Below are 25,093 nucleotides of genomic sequence, written 5' to 3' on the forward strand. Positions count from 1 at the left end.
GTCCTCTTTCCTGCTGTTGTTTCTGTTGAGGGTCCGGGACCCTCTTATAAAAAGGCCGAAGGAGAAAGAAGTTTACTGGGTGTCCTGTCCAATCAATGTTTTTTTCTATTTCACATTTCCTAAAAATTATCTCCGGGTTTCTAAAATCAATGCCTTACCTGTAATCTATTGTTCAAAAGGATGCCATATGTACTCTTTCCTGCTGTTGTTTCGGTTGAGGGTCCTGGACCCTCTTATAAAAAGGCCTAAGGATAAAGAAGTGTACTGGTTGTCCAATCAATGTTTTTTTCTATTTCCCTGTTCATAAAAATTATCTCAGGGTTTCTAAAATCAATGCCTTACCTGTAATCTATTGTTCAAAAGGATGCCATATTTCCTCTTTCCTGCTGTTGTTTTTGTTGAGGGTCCGGGACACTCTTCTAAAAAGGCTGAAGGAGAACGATCTGTATTGTACTGGGTGTCCAAGCATGGTTTTTTGTTCAATTTCACGGTTCCTAAAAAATAACTCCGTGTAACTAAAATCAATGCCATACCTGTACTCTATTGTTCAAAAGGATGGCATATGTGGTGTTTCATTTTGTTGTAGCTGTTGACGGTCATGGGCCATCATATTAAACGGCTGAAGGAGAACGACCTGTACTGCCTTGCTGCTCCTTTTAGGCAGGCCATCTCTTTGCATACATGCCCACAGACTCTGTAATGGATGCCTCTTTTAGGGAGAGGTGCAGCCATAATGCAGGGTCAGAACCTCTGCCTGCAACTGTTATTCTCGATTTTGCGAAAGGAAGTAACCTTACCATGGTTCCCTGACTGCACGTCTTGTTGTTATATTTTGTTGAGGGTAATCATGATGGCCATGTAGACCACCCCCGAGAGGCCTAGAAGTAACAGGGATGAAAGTGCTAAGAATAGTACTAATTTACACAACCGAGTTAGCCATGGGTCTTATTCCAAGACCGCATGGCTTTTTTTGGTTTGGGTGCGGCTAATCATGCAGGCCATATAGACCTGCCACCATTCGGTGTTGTATTAAACTAATAAGAACAGTACTACCAAAATACAGCCAATTAACGGCCTAGCAAGACTGAGCCAAGGTTTGATTGTTGTATTTTGTTCGGCTAAACATGATGGCCATGTAGACCACCCCCGAGAGGCCTGGAAGTAACAGGGATGAAAGTGCTAAGAATTGTACTGCTTGAAACAACCGAGTTAGCCATGGGTGTTAGTCCAAGACCGCATGGCTTTTTTTTGGTTTGGGTGCGGCTAATCATGCAGGCCTTATAGAGCTGCCACCATTCAGTGTTGTATCAGGTATTAAACTAATAAGAACAGTACTACCGAAATACAGCAAATTAACGGCCTAGCAAGACTGAGACAAGGTTTGATTGTTGTATTTTGTTAGGCTTATCATGATGGCCATGTAGACCACCCCCGAGAGGCCTTGAAGTAACAGGGATGACAGTGCTAAGAATAGTACTACTTGAAACAACCGAGTTAGCCATGGGTCTTAGTCCAAGACCGCTTGGCTTTTTTTTGGGTTGGGTGCGGCTAATCATGCAGGCCATATAGACCTCCCACCATTCGGTGTTGTAACAGGTATTAAACTAATAACAACAGTACTACTTAACACAACCTAGTTACCATGGGTCCCAGAGCATATGTTCTATTATTATGTTTTGTAAGGGTAATCATGCAGGCCATATAGACCTCCCCCGATAGGGTGAGTAACAGGTATTGAAATGCTAAGAACAGTACTACTTAAGACAAACTTACCATGGGTCCCAGAGCATATGTCTTATTATTATATTTTGTTAGGGTAATCATGCAGGCCATATAGACCTCCCCCGATAGGGTGAGTAACAGGTATTAAAATTCTAAGAAGAGTACTACTTAACACAACCTAGTTACCATGGGTCCCAGACCGCATGTCTTGTTATTATATTTTGTAAGGGTAATCATGCAGGCCATATAGACCTCCCCCGATAGGGTGAGTAACAATTATTAAAATGCTAAGAACAGTACTACTTAACACAACCTTACCATGGGTCCCAGACCCAGAGCAGATGTCTTATTATTATATTTTGTATGGGTAATCATGCAGGCCGTATAGACCTCCCCCGATAGGGGGAGTTACAGAGATTAAAGTGCTAAGAATAGTACTACTTAAAACACAACCTAGTTACCATGGGTCCCAGACCGCATGTCTTATTATTATATTTTGTAAGGGTAATCAGGCAGGCCATATAGACCTCTCCCGATAGGGGGGGTAACAGGGATTAAAGTGCTAAGAAAAGTACTAATTAACACAAGCTAGTTACCATGGGTCCAACACCGCGTGTCTTGTTGTTATACTTTGTCAGGGTAATCATGCAGGCCATATAGACCTCCCACGATAGGGGGAGTTACAGGGCTGAAAGTGCTAAGAATAGTACTACTTAACACAACGTAATTACCATGGGTCCCAGACCGCATGTTTAATTATTATACTTTGTCAGGGTATTATATATCTAGCAAATCTATCTATTTCTCTTCTGTTGATTCTATCTAACTATCAATCTATGTATATCTATCTATCTATCTATCTATCCTATCTATCTATCTTCTGTCTGGACTGTTTTGAGACAGCCACTTGTGTTTTGGAAAAATTTGAAGTAGGAGGACAAACCAATCACAGGGATTAAACTGGGAAGAATAGTAATAGTTAAGAAAACCTAGTTATACCAGAACCACCATGGGTCCCAGACTGCATGTTTTGTTATTATAGTTTGTCAGGGTAATCATGCAGGCCATATAGACCTCCCCCGATAGGGGGAGTTACAGGGATGAAAGTGCTAAGAATAGTACTACTTAACACAACCTAGTTACCATGGGTCCAAGACCGCATGTTTAATTATTATACTTTGTCAGGGTAATTATATATCTAACAAATCTATCTATTTCTCTTCTGTCAATTCTATCTAACTATCAATCTATGCATATCTATCCTATCTATCTATCTATCTATCTATCTTCTGTCCGGACTATTTTCAGACAGCCACTTGTGTTTTGGACAAATTTGAAGTAGGAGGACAGACCAATCACAGGGATTAAACTGGGAAGAATAGTAATACTTAAGAAAACCTAGTTATACAAGAACCACCATGGGTCCCAGACCGCATGTTTTGTTATTATACTTTGTCAGGGTAATCATGCAGGCCATATAGACCTCCCTTGATAGGGGGAGTAACAGGGATTACAGTTCTAAGAATAGTACTACTTAACACAACCTAGTTATCATGGGTCCCAGACCAGATGTTTTGTTGTTATACTTTGTCAGGGTAATCATGCAGGCCATATAGAACTCCACCGAAAGGGGGAGTAAGAGGGATTAAAGTGCTAAGAAAAGTTTTACTTGACACAACCTAATTACCATGGGTCACAGACCGCGTGTCTTGTTGTTATACTTTGTCAGGGTAATCATACACGCCATATAGACCTCCACCGATAGGAGGAGTTACAGGGCTGAAAGTGCTAAGAATAGTACTACTTAACACAACCTAGTTACCATGGGTCCAAGACTGCATGTTTAATTATTATACTTTGTCAGGGTAATTATATAACTAACAAATCTATCTATTTCTCTTCTATCAATTCTATCTAACTATCAATCTATGTATATCTATCTATCTATCTATCCTATCAATCTATCTATCTATCTATCTATCTATCTATCTATCTATCTATCTATCTTGTGTCCAGACTGTTTTGAGACAGCCACTTGTGTTTTTGACAAGTTTGAAGTAGGAGGACAGACCAATCATCTTCTTATATCTCCCGGTTCCAAAAATGAAGGCCATAAAGACCTCCCCCGATAGGGGGAGTAACAGGTTGTAGTAAACTGCTAAGAATAGTACTAATTAACACACCACGGGTCACTCACAGACCGCATGTCTTATTGTTATACTCTGTCAGGGAAATTATATATATTTCAAATCTATTTATTTATCTATCAAATCGATCGAACTATCAAACGTATCTATCAAATGTATATTACATCTATTGATCGATGTAATTCGTATCTATAGAATGTATATTACATCTTTTGATTGATGTAATTCGTATCTATCAAATGTATATTGCATCTATTGATCGATGTAATTCGTATCTATCAAATGTAGATTGCAACTATTGATCGATGTAATTCAGATCAATAAAATGTATATTACATATTTTGGTTGATGTAATTTGTATCGATCAAATGTATATTGCATCTTTGGATCGATAACATTTGTATCTATTAAATGGATATTGCATCTATTGATCTATGTAATTCATATCTATCAAATGTATATTGTATCTATTGCTCTATGTAATTTGTATTGATCATATGTATATTGCATCGATCGAGCTATGTAATCTATGTATCTATCTATCAAATCTATCTCATGGTTGTGCAAATGGACTGTTTGCGGTTGTTTGCGGTGCGTTACACTTGGAGTTTGCTCTGTCACTGTGAAGCGGCCGTAACACTTACACTACCTGATAGATACAACATCATAACTGATGTTTTAAAGCACGTTATTGCAAACACTTTGGGGATGTTAGGTGATTTAGGCCCTTTATGGGTTAAAAGCAGACTCTGCATCAACTATGTAATTTTCCATGGGAGTTTTGCCAGGGATCCCCCTCCGGCATGCCACAGTCCCGGTGTTAGTCCCCTTGAAACAACTTTTCCATGACTATTGTGGGCAGAAAAAGTCCTTGTAGGTTTTAAAGTTCGCCTGCCTACCGGAAGTTTGAGTCCGCCGTTCGCGAACCGAAATTTTTAAGTTTGCAACATCACTAGTCACTGTTAGTTGGCTAGGTCGTAGGGGTTTGACTTGGCAGGATCTGCCTGAGTTGCTGCACGGGGCATTGCACAGGTGGGAGAAACCCCACATTATGATCATTCACGCAGGTGGTAATGATATGGGGCTCCTGCCGTGCAAACAGCTCAGTGGGGTGATTCAGTCTGATTTGCGCACTTTCCAGACGTGGGTCCCTAATGTTAAGATAGGGTGGTCCAATATCATCCCCAGAATTGAGTGGCACCATATGCAGTCCCACAGGGCGGCCTTTCAGGTCAGAAAGAAACTGAACAGGGAGGTTAGGATTTTCCTAGCGCAGTCAGGAGGGTTTGCTGTGGAACATGGGAACATCACAATGGCTGAGAGAAGCCTCTACAGGAGGAATGGGGTGCACCTCTCTGAGAGGGGCATTGACCTGTTCCTGTGAAATTTGAGGCGTGCTATATTATTACACCTATGAGGGTGTCAGCAAGAGCTGTGCCTGTGGGCTATCTCTTGTGGCGGCTGTCCTACGCCCCGGTTTGCCATCAGAGGTTGAGTGACGGCTGGCCCAGGGGAGGGTAGTCTCCGCAGGTGTGCGCCTGGGGCACCTCCCCCATTTGATGTTGCCGAGAACTCCCTAAGCCTGTGCGTGCAGCTAAGCTCCGCTTGTGTAGGCATTCATGGGCGTGGTCTATTTTCCTAGCGGGGGTACTTATTCTCCTAGCTAGATTGCCACCACCTGGTTTAGGGTTTGCTGAGTTGCTTCCAGCCGGTTCCTATGTTCTATAATAAATGCGGACCCTATGGGTCTTTATACCCACACCTTTTGTTTGTGTCGTTATTCAAGTTATGTATTACCAAACACCTAGATTTAGATTTCTGCGTTAGCCGTAAAAAGCAGCATTAAGAGGTCCTAATACTGCTTTTTAACGCCCGCTGGTATTTTGAGTTTGGTAGGTAAAGATGTACCGCTCACTTTTCTTCCTCGACTTTTGGCTACCGCAAATCCCCTTACGTCAATTGCGTATCCTATCTTTTGAATGGGATTTGCCTAATGCTGGTATTACAAGTCTTGGAAGAAGTGAGCGGTACAGCCTCTACCGCCAAGACTCCTACCGCTAAAAAAGTCAGTAGTTAAGAGCTTTATGGGCTAACGCGGAACATAAAGCTCTTAACTACAGTGCTAAAAATTACACTAATACCCATAAACTACCTATGTACCCCCTAAATCGAGGCCCCCCACATCACAAACACTAAAATAAAATTATTTAACCCCTAATCTGCCGACCGGACACCGCCGCCACCTACATTATACCTATGAACCCCTAATCTGCTGTCCCTAACATCGCCGACACCTATATTATATTTATTAACCCCTAATCTGCCGCCCCCAACATCGCTGCCACCTAACTACAATTATTAACCCCTAATCTGCCGACCGGACATCGCTGCCACTATAATAAAATTATTAACCCCTAAACTGCCGCACTCCTGCCTTGCAAACACTAGAATAAATTTTATTAACCCCTAATCTGCCGTCCCTAACATTGCCGACACCTACTTACATTTATTAACCCTAATCTACCACCCCAACGTCGCCGCTACTATATTAAATGTATTAACCCCTAAAACTAAGTCTAACCCTAACCCTAACACCCCCAAACTTAAATATAATTTTAATAAATCTAAATAAAATTACTATCATTAAATAAATTAATCCTATTTAAAACTAAATAATTACCTATAAAATAAACCCTAATATAGCTACAATATAACTAATAGTTACATTGTAGCTATTTTAGGATTTATATTTATTTTACAAGCAACTTTGTATTTATTTTAACTAGGTACAATAGTTATTAAATAGTTAATAACTATTTAATAACTACCTAGCTAAAATACTTACAAAATGACCTGTAAAATAAATTCTAACCTAAGTTACAATTAAACCTAACACTACTCTATAATTAAATTAATTAAATAAATTAACTACAATTACCTAAAATTAAATTAAATAAACTAAATTATAGTACAAAAACAAACACTAAATTACAGAAAATAAAAAAAAGAATTACAAGAAGTTTAAACTAATTGGTAATTGTAGTTAATTTATTTAATTAATTTAATGATAGTGTAGTGTTAGGTTTAATTGTAACTTAGGTTAGGATTTATTTTACAGGTAATTTTGTAAGTATATTAGCTAGGTAGTTATTAAATAGTTATTAACTATTTAATAACTATTGTACCTAGTTAAAATAAATAACAAGTTGCCTGTAAAATAAATATAAATCCTAAAATAGCTACAATGTAACTATTAGTTATATTGTAGCTATATTAGGGTTTATTTCATAGGTAAGTATTTAGTTTTAAATAGGATTAATTTATTTAATTATAGTAATATTAGTTAGTTTTATTTAAATTATATTTAACTTAGGGGGCTGTTAGGGTTAGGGTTAGACTTAGGTTTAGGGGTTAATAAAATTTATTATAGTGTTTGCGAGGCGGGATTGTGGTGGTTTAGGGGTTAATACATTTATTATACTGGCGGCGATGTCCGGTTGGCAGATTAGGGGTTAATAAGTGTAGTTAGGTGGTGGTGACGTTGGGGGGCAGATTAGGGGTTAATAAATATAATATAGGTGTCGGCAAGGTTAGGGGCAGCAGATTAGGGGTTCATAGGTATAATGTAGGTGGCGGCGGTGTCCGGAGCGGCAGATTAGGGGTTAATAATATAATGCAGGTGTCGACGATGTTGGGGGTGGCAGATTAGAGATTAATAAGTGTCAGGTTAGGGGTGTTTAGACTCAGGGTTCATGTTAGTGTGTTAGGTGTAGACTTAGAAAGTGTTTGCCCATAGGAAACAATGGGGTTGCGTTAGGACTCGGAGCTGAACGCTGCTTTTTTGCAGGTGTTAGGTTTTTTTTCAGCTGAAACTGCCCCATTGTTTCCTATGGGGAAATCATGCACAAGCACATTTTTCCAGCTTACCGCTACCGTAAGCAACGCTGGTATTGAGGGTTGAAGTGGCGCTAAATTTAGCTCAACGCTCACTTTTCTGAGGCTAACGCAGCCATTCAGAAAACTCATAATACCAGCGTTGTCTTAAGGGTGCGCTGGAAAATAAAGGAGCGTTAGAGCCGCAGGTTTTTACCGACAAAACTCTAAATCTAGGCGAAAAGTTATTTATGGTAAAGTTAAGTTATGAGTTAAGTTATGTTTCAGTCAGTTTTATGACTGGTAAATTATAACGTCAAGCCAGGAGGATAGGGCATTTAATTACTTAAGACAGTGGAGGGCAGCATAGCCCGTAACACACATAAGAATTAAGACCCTTAGAAGTGAGCTGCTGTGAAGTGGCAACAATGTTGCATTTGTGTGGGTGGGGATAGGGCTAACCTTTAAGAAGCCAAGCAACAGGCCCCAGACCCTCTTTCCAGCTCATCTTCACAGCTTCCCTCCCTCCCTTCTTCATTGGTAAGGCGGCAATCACTTAGGCTGGACATCACTACGGTGTTTTATCAGCAGGGTGTCTGAGGCAGGATGAGGGCTAAGCGGCTTGCTTCCTTAAGCCCAAGGAAGGTCGTTTTTGACTCCCCAGGTAGTGGCATGTACACGCTACTATTCACACCTGGTCCTACTGGTCTGGAGCTTTATAATATCACACCCTGGCTAGGCGGTTGTTTCACGCCCCGGTTTGCCATCAGAGGTAGAGTGATGGCTGGCCCAGGGAGAGGGTAGTCTCCGCAGGCGCGCGTCTGGGGCACCTCCCCCCATTTGACGTTGCAGAGAACTCCCTAAGCCTGTGCGTGCAGCTAGGCTCTGCTTGTGTAGGCATTCATGGGCGTGGTCCATTTTCCTAGCAGGGGGTACTTACTCTCCTAGCTAGATTGCCGCCACCTGGTTTAAGGTTTGCTGAGTTGCTTCCAGCCGGTTCCTATGTTCTATAATAAATGCAGACCCTATGGGTCTTTATACCCACACCCTTTATTTGTGTCGTTATTCAAGTTATGTATTACCAAAGTTATTTATGGTAAAGTTAAGTTATGAGTTAACTTACCAGTCATAAAACTGACTGAAACATAACTTATTACAGCAAGCCAGGAGGATAGAACATTTAATTACTTATGTGTCTGTATGTGTGGGTGCATGTGTGTAGTCTGTGAATGTGTGTGTGTGCATGTGTGTAGTCTGTGAAAGTGTGTATGCGTTTGAGTGTGCGTCTGTACATGTATGTGTCTGTATGGGTGGGTGCTTGTCTGTAGTTTGTGAATGTGTGTGTGTGTATGCGTCTGTACATGTATGTGTCTGTATGGGTGGGTGGATGTGTGTAGTCTGTGAAAGTGTGTATGCGTTTGTGTGTGCGTCTGTACATGTATGTGTCTGTATGGGTGGGTGCATGTGTGTAGTCTGTGAATGTGTGTGTGTGTATGTGTTTGTGTGTGTCCGCGTCTGTACATATATGTGTCTGTATGGGTGGGTGCATGTGTGTAGTTTGTGAATGTGTGTGTGTATGTGTTTGTGTGTGTGCGTCTGTACATATATGTGTCTGTATGGGTGGGTGCATGTGTGTAGTTTGTGAATGTGTGTGTGTGTATGTGTTTGTGTGTGTCCGCGTCTGTACATATATGTGTCTGTATGGGTGGGTGCATGTGTGTAGTCTGTGAATGTGTATGTGTATGCGTTTGTGTGAGTGTGTGCGTGTGTACATGTATGTGTCTGTGTGGGTTGGTGCATGTGTGTAGTCTGTGAATGTGTTTGTGTATGCGTTTGTGTGTGTGCGTGTGTACATGTATGTGTCTGTATGGGTGGGTGCATGTGTGTAGTCTGTGAATGTGTATGCGTTTGTGTGTGTGTATGTGTACATGTATGTGTCTGTATGTGTGGGTGCATGTGTGTAGTCTGTGAATGTGTTTGTGTATGCATTTGTGTGTGTGCGTGTGTACATGTATGTGTCTGTATGGGTGGGTGCATGTGTGTAGTCTGTGAATGTGTATGTGTATGCGTTTATGTGTATGCGTGTGTACATGTATGTGTCTGTATGGGTGGGTGCATGTGTGCAGTCTGTGAATGTGTATGCGTTTGTGTGTGTGCGTGTGTACATGTATGTGTCTGTATGTGTGGGTGCATGTGTATAGTCTGTGAATGTGTGTGTGTGTATGCGTTTGGTGTGTGTGTGCGTGTGTACATGTATGTGTCTGTGTGGGTGGGTGCATGTGTGTAGTCTGAATGTGTTTGTGTATGCGTTTGTGTGTGTGTGCGTGTGTACATGTATGTGTCTGTATGGGTGGGTGCATGTGTGTAGTCTGTGAATGTGTTTGTGTATGCGTTTGTGTGTGTGCGTGTGTACATGTATGTGTCTGTATGTGTGGGTGCATGTGTGTAGTCTGTGAATGTGTGTGTGTATGCATTTGTGTGTGTGCGTGTGTACATGTATGTGTCTGTATGTGTGGGTGCATGTGTGTAGTCTGTGAATGTGTGTGTGTATGCATTTGTGTGTGTGCGTTTGTACATGTATGTGTTTGTATGTGTGGGTGCATGTGTGTAGTCTTTGAATGTGTGTGTATGCATTTGTGTGTGTGCGTGTGTACATGTATGTGTCTGTATGTGCCGGTGCATGTGTGTATCTGTGAATGTGTGTGTGTATGCGTTTGTGTGTGTGTGCGTGTGTACATGTATGTGTCTGTATGGGTGGGTGCATGTGTGTAGTCTGTGAATGTGTATGTGTATGCGTTTGTGTGTGTGCGTGTGTACATGTATGTGTCTGTATGTGTGGGTGCATGTGTGTAGTCTGTGAATGTGTGTGTGTATGCGTTTGTGTGGGTGCGTCTGTACATGTATGTGTCTGTATGTGTGGGTGCATGTGTGTAGTCTGTGAATGTGTATGTGTATGCGTTTGTGTGTGTGCGTCTGTACATGTATGTGTCTGTATGTGTGGGTGCATGTGTGTAGTCTGTGAATGTGTATGTGTATGCGTTTGTGTGTGTGTGTGTGCATGTGTACGTGTATGTGTCTGTGTGGGTGGGTGCATGTGTGTACGCACACATATAAAATATAATATTTACATAATATATAATAAGAGGTTTTGTATTATGTCTGACTTTGTACACATTGAATCTATAGATTTCTAGTGTCCCAGGGCTGTACCAGCTGCTGCTAATGTCAATAAAAAAACACAAACACAAAAAAACAACAAGATCTGCAGATGATGCATTGGTATAGCTATAAATGCTTTTTTCCATATATTTGCTGAACCTGAACATATAGATTTTTTTACCAAAGCATTTTTTAAATTATTTTTGCCTTGTGGCCTTTGCATGGGATTTAGCTCTGCAAATTAGGTGATTTCTAACAACCCTGCTGGCTTTTCAAGGCTAACTCTGCTACATGACTGTCTTTAATTGTAGTTTCTGTCAATTAAAGCAAATAAAAAACAGTTTTGTAGCAGAGTTATCCTTGAAAGGCTCTGAGTTAGAAATTACTGAATTTGCAGAGCTCAATTACATGTAAATATATTCATTTTTTTATTTAGCTCCATTTGCATGTAATTTAGTTTTTCAAGGATACCCCTGCTACATATCAGTCTTTAATTGTAGTTTCTGTCAATTAAAACAAATTTAAGACAGCTATATAGCTGGGTTTGCAGCAAAAAGCCAGAAGGGAGTTCTGTCTTTACGAACGTTCTGTGCGTTGCCTTCTGGAAGAGACTGTGCTGCTTCTCAGAGAGCCAGACAGGTAGAATTAACAGCAGGCGTTTGTGTTGAGTCAGTTACTAATTTGTAGAGTGTTTGTGTTTATGCTAAAGAGACCTCTTCCTGCATATTTAATCTAGTAAGGCAGTGGGTGACGAGCACTCATAGGAGGCCGGTCAGGCACTGCTGCACCGGCCATTTGGGGCAACTTGAAATTAAAAATAAAATTTTATTAAAAAAAATACATTTATTTTATTTTTTCAAAATGTTCTAATATTGCGCAATAGAGGCAGCAGGTTCTGCTTTCTCTCTCTTGCGCAATATGTTGCATACATTTTTATCACTAGTCGCTCTGCTGCGCCACCCAGTGGTTATTTGTAGATGCAGCGTCGCTGAAAAACCTATTATAGAGGCATCTCTAGTGAGGCCTCTTATTTTGCTGGGACTGGGAGCCTCAGCCAATCCACTCCGGCCATGTATGTTCTCCTGGTGATAGACAGCACCAGGAGAACGTACTGACCAGAGTTGTTTGACTGCCTGCTGCGCATGCGCAAATCAAGGACGACTGTCTGGCGGGAACAACAGAGTAACAGAGACTGCTGTTGTGCGTTACACTCCGACCTGTTGGGTCTCCACCTGAGCAGCCCGTCATCCGGTAGCCTAGGCTCTTCAAATTGAATAAAGTGAGATAGACAGAGGTTGATCTGGACTCCAGAAGACTTCTAGAGTGACTGACAAGTTATATCATCAGGTGCTGCCCTGGCCCCTGACTGAGGAACGGAACGTTAGTGACAGCACAAGCACAACAAACCGGTAGGCCGGGTAGAGGGTAAAAAAGTTAACCGTTACTGGTGCCGGACTGCCGGTGTAATGTGCCACTGACTGACTGCTCACTGCTTAATTAAATAATTACTAACCGGACCAGTCCTCATGTGATCTCTGTCAATCAGGATAAGTAATATAATGTACACCCGGTCGGTGTGCATTACATAGCTTATCATGACTGACACAGATCATCACATGAGGACCGGTCCGGTTAATAATTATTTAATTCAGCAGTGAGCAGTGGCACTGACAGGCTGAGGCTGTTGGGTAGGGGGTAAAAAAGTTAACCGTTACTGGTGCCGGACTGCCAGTGTACTGGTGTAGTGTGCCACTGACTGCTCACTGCTGAATGAAATAATTATTAACCAGACCGGTCCTCATGTGATCTGTCAGTCATGATAAATTATTTAATGTACACCCAGTCGGTGTACATTACATAACTTATCATGACTGACACAGATCATCAGGGGCCGACTGACAAGCACTAAATAATATATATATTTTTTAATTTGATTTAAAAAAAATTGCGGGGGGGGTCGCGGGTGTGGAGGGGGGTCACGGGGGGGTAGCGGGTGCAGGGGTGGCAGGAGAGGGAGTGGCCAGTTGCCGCTCAATTGTGCAGTGGAGGACTGGAGGCATGAGCGCTCTGTTGGTACATGCAGGGAGCACAATGAAGTTGAACTTAGGAAGGAGGCAATTTTCAAGTACTCTACAAACAGCCAGAAATAAACACTAACTAACCCCTCTAGCAATATGTACATTTAGTTGAGCTACCTACCCCACCACTCAAAAGAGAAAACTACACTCATAATTTTATGCTTTACTTTCCAAAAAGGTCTGGTTAGCAATGCTGTTGAACATTTTGCTAAAAAAATATTTTTGAATGCCTCTCCCTCCCCCCTCTGTCTCTCCCTCCCTTTGTCTCTCCCTCCCCTCCTCTGTCTCTCCCTCCCCTCCTCTGTCTCTCCCTCCCCTCCTATGTCTCTCCCTCTCCCCTTGCCTCTCCCTCCACCCCCGTCTCTCCCTCCACCCCCGTCTCTCCCTCCACCCCCTGTCTCTCTCTCCCTCCCTCTCTCCCTCTCCCTCTGTCTCTCCCTCCCTTTGTCTCTCCCTCCCCTCCTATGTCTCTCCCTCCCCCCTCGCCTCTCCCTCCACCCCCATCTCTCCCTCCACCCCCTGTCTCTCTCTCCCTCCCTCTGTCTCTCTCCCTCCCCCTCCTCTGTCTTTCTCCCTTCCTCCCCCACCTCTGTCTCTCTCTCTACCTCCCTTACTCTGTCTCCCTCGCTCCCTGTGTCTCTCTCCCTCCAGAAATAAACATTAATTAACCCCTCTAGCAATATGTACATTTCATTGAGCTACCTACCCCACCACTCATAAGAGAAAACTACCCTAATAATTTTATGCTTTACTTTCCAAAAAGGTCTGGTTAGCAATGCTCTTGAACATTTTGCTAAAAAAATATTTTTGAATGCCTCTCCCCCCCCCCTCTGTCTCTCCCTCCCTCTGTCTCTCCCTCCCCCCATCTCTCCCTCCCTCCCTCTCTCCCTCCCTCCCTCTCTCCCTCTGTCTCTCTCCCTCCCCCTCCTCTGTCTCTCTCCATCCCCCTCCTTTGTCTCTCTCTCTAAATCCCTTCCTTTCCCTCCCTCACTCCCTGTGTCTCTCTCCCTCCCTCCCCATCCCTCTGTCTCTCTCTCCCTCCCTCTCCATCCCTCTGTCTCTCCCTCCCTCTCCATCCCTCTTTCTCTCCCTCCTTCTGTCTCTCTCTCCCTCCCTCCCCATCCCTCTGTCTCTTTCTCCCTCCCTCTTTCTCTCCCTCCCTCTCCACCCCTCTGTCTCTCCCTCCCTCTGAATCCCTCTGTCTCTCTCCCTCCCCCTCCCCCTCCTCTGTCTTTCTCCCTTCCTCCCCCACCTCTGTCTTTCTCCCTTCCTCCCTTACTCTGTCTCCCTCGCTCCCTGTGTCTCTCTCCCTCCAGAAATAAACATTAATTAACCCCTCTAGCAATATGTACATTTCATTGAGCTACCTACCCCACCACTCATAAGAGAAAACTAGACTAATAATTTTATGCTTTACTTTCCAAAAAGGTCTGGTTAGCAATGCTGTTGAACATTTTGCTAAAAAAATATTTTTGAATGCCTCTCCCCCCCTCCCTCTGTCTCTCCCTCCCCCCATCTCTCCCTCCCTCCCTCTCTCCCTCTGTCTCTCTCCCTCCCCCTCCTCTGTCTCTCTCCATCCCCCTCCTTTGTCTCTCTCTCTAAATCCTTTCCTTTCCCTCCCTCACTCCCTGTGTCTCTCTCCCTCCCTACCCATCCCTCTGTCTCTCTCTCCCTCCCTCTCCATCCCTCTGTCTCTCCCTCCCTCTCCATCCCTCTTTCTCTCCCTCCTTCTGTCTCTCTCTCCCTCCCTCCCCATCCCTCTGTCTCTTTCTCCCTCCCTCTTTCTCTCCCTCCCTCTCCATCCCTCTGTCTCTCCCTCCCTCTGAATCCCTCTGTCTCTCCCTTCCTATGTCTCTTCCTCCCTCTCTATGTCTCTCCCTCCCTCTGTCTATCCTCCCTCCCTCTGTCTCTCTCTCCCTCCCTCTGTCTCTCCTCCCTCCCTCTGTCTCTCTCTGTCTCCCTCTGTCTCTCTCTCCCTCCCTCTGTCTCTCTCTCTCCATCCCTCTGTCTCTCCCTCCCTCTCCCTCCTTATGTCTCACTCTCCCTCCCTCTGTCTCTCCCTCCCTTTCCATCTATCTGTCTCTCCCTCCCTCTCCATCCCTCTGTCTCTCCCTATGTCTCTCCCTCCCTCTCTATGTCTCTCCCTCCCTCTGAGTCTCCTCCCTCCATCTGTCTCTCTCTCCCTCTGGATCTGCACATGAATGGGTTTGTTTGACTTTGTCTGATACTTTCACCTAGATTACGAGTTTTGTCGGTAAAGCCGTGCGGTCTCTCACTCTCCCTCTGTCTCTCTCTCCCTCCCTCTATCTCCCTCTGTCTATCTCTCTCCCTCCCTCTGTCTATCTCCCTCCCTCTGTCTATCTCCCTCCCTCTCCCTCCCTCTGTCTCTCCCTCCCTCCCTCCCTCCCTCTCTCTGTCTCCCCCCTCTGTCTCCCTCCCTTCCTCCCCTCTCTCTCCTTCCCTTCCTCTCTCTCTCTTTCCCTTCCCCTCTCTCCCTCTGTCTCTCCCTCTGTCTCTCTCTCTCCCTCCCCCTCTATCCCTCTTTCTCACTCTCCCTCCCTCTGTCTCTCTCTCTTCCTCTGTCTCTCACTCCTTCTGTCTCTCTCTCTCCCTCCCACCCTTCCTTCCTTCCTCTCCCTCTGTCTCTCTCTCTCTCCCTCCCTCTGTCTCTCTCTCTTCATCCCTCTGTCTCTCTCTCCATCTCTCTCTCCATCTCTCTGTCTATCTCTCCATCTCTCTCTCCATATTTCTGTCCATTTCTCTGTCTCTCTCTCTATCCATCCCTCTGTCTCTCTCTCTCTATCCATCCCTCTGTCTCTCTCTCTATCCATCCCTCTGTCTCTCTCTCTCTCCCTCCCTCTGTCTCTCTCTCTCTTCATCCCTCTTTCTCTCTCTCCATCTCTCTGTCTCTCTCTCCATCTCTCTCTCCATCTCTCTCTCCATCTCTCTATCCATTTCTCTGTCTCTCTCTCTATCCATCCCTCTGTCTCTCTCTATCCATCCCTCTGTCTCTCTCTCCATCCCTCTGTCTCTCTCTCCATCCCTCTGTCTCTCTCTCCATCCCTCTGTCTCTCTCTCCATCCCTCTGTCTCTCTCTCCATCCCTCTGTATCTCTCTCCATCTCTCTGTCTCTCTCTCTATCCATCTCTCTGTCTCTCTCTCTATCCATCTCTGTCTCTCTCTCTCTCTATCCATCTCTCTGTCTCTCTCTCTATCCATCCCTCTGTCTCTCTCTCTATCCATCCCTCTGTCTCTCTCTCTATCCATCCCTCTGTCTCTCTCTCTATCCATCCCTCTGTCTCTCTCTCTATCCATCCCTCTGTCTCTCTCTCTATCCATCCCTCTGTCTCTCTCTCTATCCATCCCTCTGTCTCTATCTCTATCCATTCCTCTGTCTCTGTCTCTGTCTCTCTCTCCCTCTGTCTCTCTCCATCCCTCTGTCTCTATCTCCATCCCTCTGTCTCTATCTCCATCTCTCTGTATCTCTCTCCATCTCTCTGTCTCTCTCTCTATCCATCCCTCTGTCTCTCTCTCTCTATCCATCCCTCTGTCTCTCTCTCTCTATCCATCCCTCTGTCTCTCTCCCTCTCTCTCCATCCCTCTGTCTCTCTCTCCATCCCTCTGTCTCTCTCTCCATCCCTCTGTCTCTCTCTCCATCCCTCTGTCTCTCTCTCCATCCCTCTGTCTCTCTCTCCCTGTCTCTCCATCCCTCTGTCTCTCTCTCCATCCCTCTGTCTCTCTCTCATCCCTCTGTCTCTCTCTCTCCCTCCCTTCCTCTCCCTCTCTCTCCATCCCTCTGTCTCTCTACCTCCCTCCCTTCCTCTCCCTCTCTCTCCATCCCTCTGTCTCTCTCTCTATCCATCCCTCTGTCTCTCTCTCCCTCTCTCTCCATCCCTCTGTCTCTCTCTCCATCCCTCTGTCTCTCTCTCTCCCTCCCTTCCTCTCCCTCTCTCTCCATCTCTCTGTCTATCTCTCCATCTCTCTCTCCATATTTCTGTCCATTTCTCTGTCTCTCTCTCTCTATCCATCCCTCTGTCTCTCTCTCTCTATCCATCCCTCTGTCTCTCTCTCTATCCATCCCTCTGTCTCTCTCTCTCTCCCTCCCTCTGTCTCTCTCTCCATCCCTCTGTCTCTCTCTCTCCATCCCTCTGTCTCTCTCTCTCCCTCCCTTCCTCTCCCTCTCTCTCCATCCCTCTGTCTCTCTACCTCCCTCCCTTCCTCTCCATCTCCATCTCTCTCCATCTCTCTGTCTCTCTCTCTATCCATCTCTCTGTCTCTCTCTCTATCCATCTCTGTCTCTCTCTCTCTCTATCCATCTCTCTGTCTCTCTCTCTATCCATCCCTCTGTCTCTCTCTCTATCCATCCCTCTGTCTCTCTCTCTATCCATCCCTCTGTCTCTCTCTCTATCCATCCCTCTGTCTCTATCTCTATCCATTCCTCTGTCTCTGTCTCTGTCTCTCTCTCCCTCTGTCTCTCTCTCCCTCTGTCTCTATCTCCATCTCTCTGTATCTCTCTCCATCTCTCTGTCTCTCTCTCTCTCCATCTCTCTGTCTCTCTCTCTATCCATCCCTCTGTCTCTCTCTCTATCCATCCCTCTGTCTCTCTCTATCCATCCCTCTGTCTCTCTCCCTCTCTCTCCATCCCTCTGTCTCTCTCTCAATCCCTCTGTCTCTCTCTCCATCCCTCTGTCTCTCTCTCCATCCCTCTGTCTCTCTCTCCATCCCTCTGTCTCTCTCTCCATCCCTCTGTCTCTCTCTCCCTCCCTTCCTCTCCCTCTCTCTCCATCCCTCTGTCTCTCTCTCTATCCATCCCTCTCCCTCTCTCTCCCTCTCTCTCCATCCCTCTGTCTCTCTCCATCCCTCTGTCTCTCTCTCCCGCCCTTCCTCTCCCTCTCTCTCCATCCCTCTGTCTCTCTACCTCCCTCCCTTCCTCTCCCTCTCTCTCCATCCCTCTGTCTCTCTCTCCATCCCTCTGTCTCTCTCTCCCTCCCTTCCTCTCCCTCTCTCTCCATCCCTCTGTCTCTCTCTCCCTCCCTTCCTCTCCCTCTCTCTCTCCCTCCCTTCCTCTCCCTCTCTCTCCATCCCTCTCCCTCTCTCTCCATCCCTCTGTCTCTCTCTCCCTCCCTTCCTCTCCCTCTCTCTCCATCCCTCTGTCTCTCTACCTCCCTCTGTCTCTCCCTCCCTTCCTCTCCCTCTCTCTCTCTCTCCCTCCCTTCCTCTCCCTCTCTCTCTCCATCCCTCTGTCTCTCTCTCCACCCCTCTGTCTCTCTCTCCATCCCTCTGTCTCTCTCTCCATCCCTCCCTCTGTCTCTCTCTCCCTCCCTTCCTCTCCCTCTCTCTCCATCCCTCTGTCTCTCTCTCCCTCCCTTCCTCTCCCTCTCTCTCCATCCCGCTGTCTCTCTACCTCCCTCTGTCTCTCTAACATGCTCAGGCACTTGTCAGATGTGTGTAGCTCAGTGTTTCTTGCAGCAAGAAAGCCAGAGGAGTGCAGCCAAACTTTTGACAGTAAAAGAAACAAATATTGACAGAGCACCTTTGCTTATTTATATAATTACATTTATTTATACATTTTTGCTAGCCTAATATGTAATCAGTTTGCATTCTCTGGCCCATTTCTCCTCTGCCGCGCCTGATCCACTATACCTGTCAGATTTACAAACAACTATAATCAGTTTGATGCTTTGCACCTCATAGCTACCTGGCAGCCTGAGAGATCTATGACTTTCTCTTACCACTACTCTAGCTGCCTTCTGTTCCCAGCACTTCTAAACTTTCCTCTTCGGCCAATGCCCATGCACACAAGCCTAAAGGCAGTGTTGCTGCAGGTGATAAAGTAAGAGATAAAAACTGAAGAAGTCATGGTGTCTGCTGGGTTCTAAACCAAGGCATTAACTTCAGGTTTATGTGTCACGGGTATCTCAGGGGTTAACTGAAGAGGGCTATGTGTGTTAATGGCATCCCAGGGATAAACTCCCCAGGTGTGTGTTAATGGCATCCCAGGGATAAATAGCCCAGGTGTGTGTGTTAATGACATCCCAGAGATACATTATCCAGGTGTGTGACTATTGGGTTCATATATTGGCTTCTCGGGCAAATCATAGCCAGTGCCTCATTCGCCTCTGACCTCACCTCATGTCACTGCTTGTGTTGTGCTTTAGACCACATGCCGTAGTCTTTCCTTACATTGATGCTTGTGTGAGAGCACACAGCCAGGGTACTGACTTTTATGCAGATTGTAATTGGGATTATAAATAGATCATGCAGGCACAGGTCTGAGTATGGATCTGCACATGAATGGGTTTGTTTGACTTTGTCTGATACTTTCACCTAGATTACGAGTTTTGTTGGTAAAGCCGTGCGGTGCTAACAAGCCTTTTTTTTTCACTGCTCACTTAAAACAACGCTGGTATTACGAGTTTTCTGAATGGCTGCGTTAGCCTCAGAAAAGTGAGCGTTGAGCAAAATTTAGCTCCACATCTCACCTCGATACCAGCGTTTCTTAAGTCAGCGGTGAGCTGGCTAAATGTGCTTGTGCACAATGTCCCCATAGGAAACAATGGGGCTGAGTCGGCTGAAAAAAAACCTAACACCTGCAAAAAAGCAGCGTTCAGCTCCTAACGCAGCCCCATTGTTTCCTATGGGAAAATTAAAAATATGTCTACACCTAACACCCTAACATGAACCCCGAGTCTAAACACCCCTAATCTTACACTTATTAACCCCTAATCTGTTGCCCCCGACATCGTCGCCACCTGCATTATACTATTAACCCCTAATCTGCTGCTCCAGACACCGCCGCCACCTACATTATACTTATGAACCCATAATCTGATGCCCCCAACATTGCCGACACCTACATTATATTTATTAATCCCTAATCTGCCGCCCCCAATGTCGCCGCCACCTAACTACAATTATTAACCCCTAATCTGCTGCCCCCAAAGTCGCCGCCACTAGAATAAAGTTATTAACCCCTAAATCTAAGTCTAACCCTAAACCTAACCCCCCCTAACTTAAATATAATTTAAATAAATCTAAAGAAAATTACTATTATTAACTACATTATTCCTATTTAAAACTAAATACTTACCTGTAAAATAAACCCTAATATAGCTACAATATTAACTAATAATTACATTGTAGCTATTTTAGGATTTATTTTTATTTTACATGCAACTTTGTATTTATTTTAACTAGGTACAATAGTTATTAAATAGTTATTCACTATTTAATAACTACCTAGCTAAAATAAATACAAATATACCTGTAAAATAAACCCTAACATAAATTACAATTACACCTAATACTACTCTATAATTAAATTAATTACCTAAACTAACTACAATTAATTACAATTAAATTAAATAAACTAAATTATGAAGAAAAAAAAACACTAAATTACAGAAAATAAAAAATAATTACAATTTTTTTAAACTAATTACACCTAATCTAATCCCCCTAATAAAAAAAAAGACCCCCAAAATAATAAAATTCCCCACCCTATACTAAATTCCAAATAGCCCTTGAAAGGGCCTTTTGCGGGGCATTGCCCCAAAGTAATCAGCTCTTTTACCTGTAAAAAAAAAATACAATACCCCCCACAACATTTACAACCCACCACCCACACACCCAACCATACTCTAAAACCCACCCAATCCCCCCTTAAAAAAACCTAACACTAACCCCCTGAAGATCACCCTACCTTGAGCCGTCTTCACCCAGCTGGGCACAAGTGGCCCTCCAGACGGCAGAAGTCTTCTTCCGATCGGGGCAGAAGAGGTCCTCCAGACGGCAGAAGTCTTCATCCAGGCGGCATCTTCTATCTTCATCCTTCCGGTGCGAAGCGGGTCCATCTTGAAGACATCCGATGCGGAGCATCCTCTTCTTCCGATGGGCGACGACTGAATGAAGGTTCCTTTAAGTGACGTCATCCAAGATGGCGTCCCTTGAATTCCGATTGACTGATAGAATCCTATCAGCCAATCGGAATTAAGGTAGGAAAAATCCTATTGGCTGATGCAATCAGCCAATCGGATTGAAGTTCAATTCGATTGGCTGATCCAATTAGCCAATATGATTGACCTCGCATTCTATTGGCTGATTGGAGCAGCCAATAGAATGCAAGCTCAATTATATTGGCTGAATGGATCAGCCAATCGGATTGAACTTCAATCCTATTGGCTGATTGCATCAGCCCATAGGATTTTTCCTACCTTAATTCCAATTGGCTGATAGAATCCTATCAGCCAATCGGAATTCAAGGGACGCCATCTGGGATGACGTCATTTAAAGGACCAGTCATTCAGTCGTCGGCCGTCGGATGAAGAGGATGCTCCGCGTCGGATGTCTTGAAGATGGACCCGCTCCGCTCCGGAAGGATGAAGATAGAAGATGCCGCCTGGATGAAGCCTTCTGCCGGTCTGGATGTCCTCTTCTGGCTGGATAGGATGAAGACTTCGGACCCTCTGGAGGACCACTTGTGCCCGGCTGGGTGAAGACGGTTCAAGGTAGGGTGATCTTCAAGGGGGTAGTGTTAGTTTTTTGAAGGGGGGATTGGGTGGGTTTTAGAGTAGGGTTGGGTGTGTGGGTGGTGGGTTTTAATGTTGGGGGGTATTGTATTTTTTTTTTTTGCAGGAGAAAGAGCTAATTACTTTGGGGCAGTGCCCCGCAAATGGCCCTTTTAAAGGCTATTTGTAATTTAGTATAGGGTAGGGAATTGTATTATTTTGGGGGGCTTTTTTATTTTATTAGGGGGATTAGATTAGGTGTAATTAGTTTAAAATTCTTGTAATTCTTTTTTTTTGTAATTTAGTTTATTTAATTTAATTGTAATTAATTGTAGGTAGTTTAGGTAATTAGTTTAATGATAGTGTAGTGTTAGGTGTAATTGTAACTTAGGTTAGGGTTTATTTTACAGGTACTTTGTACTTATTTTAGTTAGGTAGAATTCAGCCAATCGGAATTGAAGGGACGCCATCTTGTATGACGTCATTTAAAGGACCCTTCATTCTTCAGTTGGAAGTCGAACGAAGAGGATGCTCAGCATCGGATGTCTTCAAGATGGAGCCGCTCCTCGTCGGATGGAAGAAGATAGAAGATGCCGCTTGGATGAAGACTTCTGCCCGGCTGGAGGACCTCTTCTGCCCGGATCGGATGAAGACTTCTGCCCGGCTGGGTGAAGACGGCTCAAGGTAGGGTGATCTTCAAGAGGTTAGTGTTAGGTTTTTTTTTTAAGGGGGGATTGGATGGGTTTTAGAGCAAGGTTGGGTGTGTGGGTGGTGGGTTTTAATGTTGGGGGGGTTTTATTTCTGTTTTTACAGGTAAAAGAGCTGATTACTTTGGGGCAATGCCCCGCAAAAAGCCCTTTTAAGGGCTATTTGTAATTTAGTATAGGGTAGGGAATTTTAATATTTTGGGGGGCTTTTTTATTTTATTAGGGGGCTTAGATTAGGTGTAATTAGTTTAAACTTCTTGTATTTTTTTATTTTCTGTAATTTAGTTGTTTTTTTTGTACTTTAGTTTATTTTATTTAATTGTATTTAATTTTATGTAATTGTAGTTAATTTAATTTAATGATAGTGTAGTGTTAGGTGTAATTGTAACTTAGGTTAGGTTTTATTTTACAGGTATATTTGTATTTATTTTAACTAGGTAGCTATTAAATAGTTAATAACTATTTAATAACTGTTGTACCTAGTTAAAATAAATATAAAGTTGCATGTAAAATAAAAATAAATCCTAAAATAGCTACAATGTAATTATATTCTAGCTATTTTAGGATTTATTTTATAGGTAAGTATTTAGTTTTAAATAGGAATAATTTAGTTAATAATAGTAATTATATTTAGATTTATTTAAATAATATTTAAGTTAGGGGGGGTGTTAGGGTTAGACTTAGGTTTAGGGGTTAATAACTTTATTATAGTGGCGGCGACGTTGGCGGTGGCAGATTAGGGGTTAATACATTTAATAGGCTATGTGGGCTATGGCAGTTTAGGGGTTAATACTTGAATAGGTTTATTGCGTTGTGTGTTAATGGCAGATTAAGGGTTAATTGTTTTAAGAGGTAGTTTGCGATGTTGGGGTTGGCGGATATAGGGGCTAATAGTTTAAATAGGCATATTGCGTTGTGGGGGGTTGTCGGTCTAGGGGTTAATACATTTAATATTAGTAATGAGAGGGGGGAATTGCGGATATAGGGGTTTTACGTGTCAGGCTTATTTGTTATGAGGCTTGTTAGACTTTTACGGGAAATTTGTTATTTTATTTACTTTTCTTAGGTGCCGGCATTTTCTAAAGTGCTGTAAGTCACTAGCGACTCCAGAAACTTGTCTTTACGCTAATTTCTGGACATCGCTAGTTTATCAGACTTACGGCACTTTAGGAACTGCCGGCGGGGTTTATGTAATACCCCGATGTGCCGAAACCTGCGCTGTATATTTGATCGCGCCCCTGGTTTTAATAGTTTAAAGAACTCCGCTGGAATTTGGTCGGGCCCGGGGCTTTATTGAGTTTAGTTGTATCAATAAATTCGCCAATTTCTTCTATTGATATAAGGTCATTTAACTTTCCTAAGAGGTCCGCAGAAATTTTAGGCATATTTATCTTGTCCCAAAATTGTGCTTTGTCTGTAACATCTACTTCTTTTGGTGCATACACTTTCATAAAGTAGTTAAAAAAGGACTTCTTAATAGCAGCAAGATCTGTATAGCTATTATTTCCTTCTATAGTCCTCTCAATGATATTGGATTTCTTCATGGCTTTGTCTAAATTAGCTAGGTATTTAGCTGATTTGCACACCTGTTCTTTATACTTTGCATTTATTTTAAGCTCTTCCATATTATTTTTTTGTAACATAGAAAGATCTCTCTCTTGTCTTGTATCCATGTATTTATCCCAGCTTATTCTATTAGGTGAAGCTATATATTTCCTATACATATTTCTGACCTGATTCACCAATTGTAGTTCCCGAGCTCTGGCTTTCTTCTTTTGTTTTACCATATATGCTTTGATTTCTCCTCTGAGATATGCTTTAGCCGTTTCCCAGAATATTTATATTTTTTTCAAGGTATGCTTGATTATACTTTTTCTATTCTCTCCATTTCTGGACTATCCAATTTCAGAATTGTACATTATTTATTAAGAATTTGGGGAAGAAGAAATTATATGATTGTTCGGGATCAAAATGATTTATTCTGGGTTTCCATAGAAATAATGGCATGGTCAGAAATTAGTTTATCATTAATTTCTGTTCTCGTTTCTAAAGACAAAATAGAATCTGAGATTATAAAGTAATTGATCCTAAATTTGATTTGATCTCACATGATCTCACATGTATATGTTTTAGAATCTGGGTGTTGAATTCGCCATATATCATGTACTTTTAAATCGTTACTAATTTGTTTGTAGATCTTAGACTTTTGTGTTGGGTATCTTACATGTTTTTTTAAAAACTTTATCTACAGCCGGAATAGGGATCAGGTTAAAATCTCCAGCCATTATTATATTTTGTCCAATATATTTCGATAACAGTACAGTTAGTTTATTCTAAGAAATCAGCTCTATTTTATTGGGTCCATAAACATTGCCCAATACGAATTTAATACCTTGTAGTACTATCTCCAAGATTACTCATCTATCTGCTGGGTCTATTTCAGAGTTTATGATCTTATATGTAAGATTTTTATTCAGTAATATCACTACACCTCTTTTCCTATGTGAACATGCAGAGGCAAACACCTCACCAACCCATTTGGATTTCAATTTAGTTGCTTCCTCACCTTTAAGATGTGTTTCCTGTATAAACACTATATTCGGGTTGTGTTTACCCAGCTGTTTTAAAACCAGCTTTCTTTTAATTGGCGAGGTGATACCTCCCACCTGTCATTTTCCGGTGTATATGCGCTCAGGACACAGACTCTCTGGGCAGTGGTAAGGAATTGGAGACACAGACCCCTGACCCGGGGAAGAGTATACTGGACGTGGATCGCTGATATTCTGTGATTCATAGTTGTAAGAAGTTATTGTAGAATTCATGGAGAGTGCAACATATGTATACAATATATTCTGGCTTCACTTTGACTTATAGTTAGTTAATAGAAGTAGCTGCAGGAT

Source organism: Bombina bombina, chromosome 5, assembly GCF_027579735.1.
Source record: "Bombina bombina isolate aBomBom1 chromosome 5, aBomBom1.pri, whole genome shotgun sequence".
Classification (NCBI taxonomy): domain Eukaryota; kingdom Metazoa; phylum Chordata; class Amphibia; order Anura; family Bombinatoridae; genus Bombina; species Bombina bombina.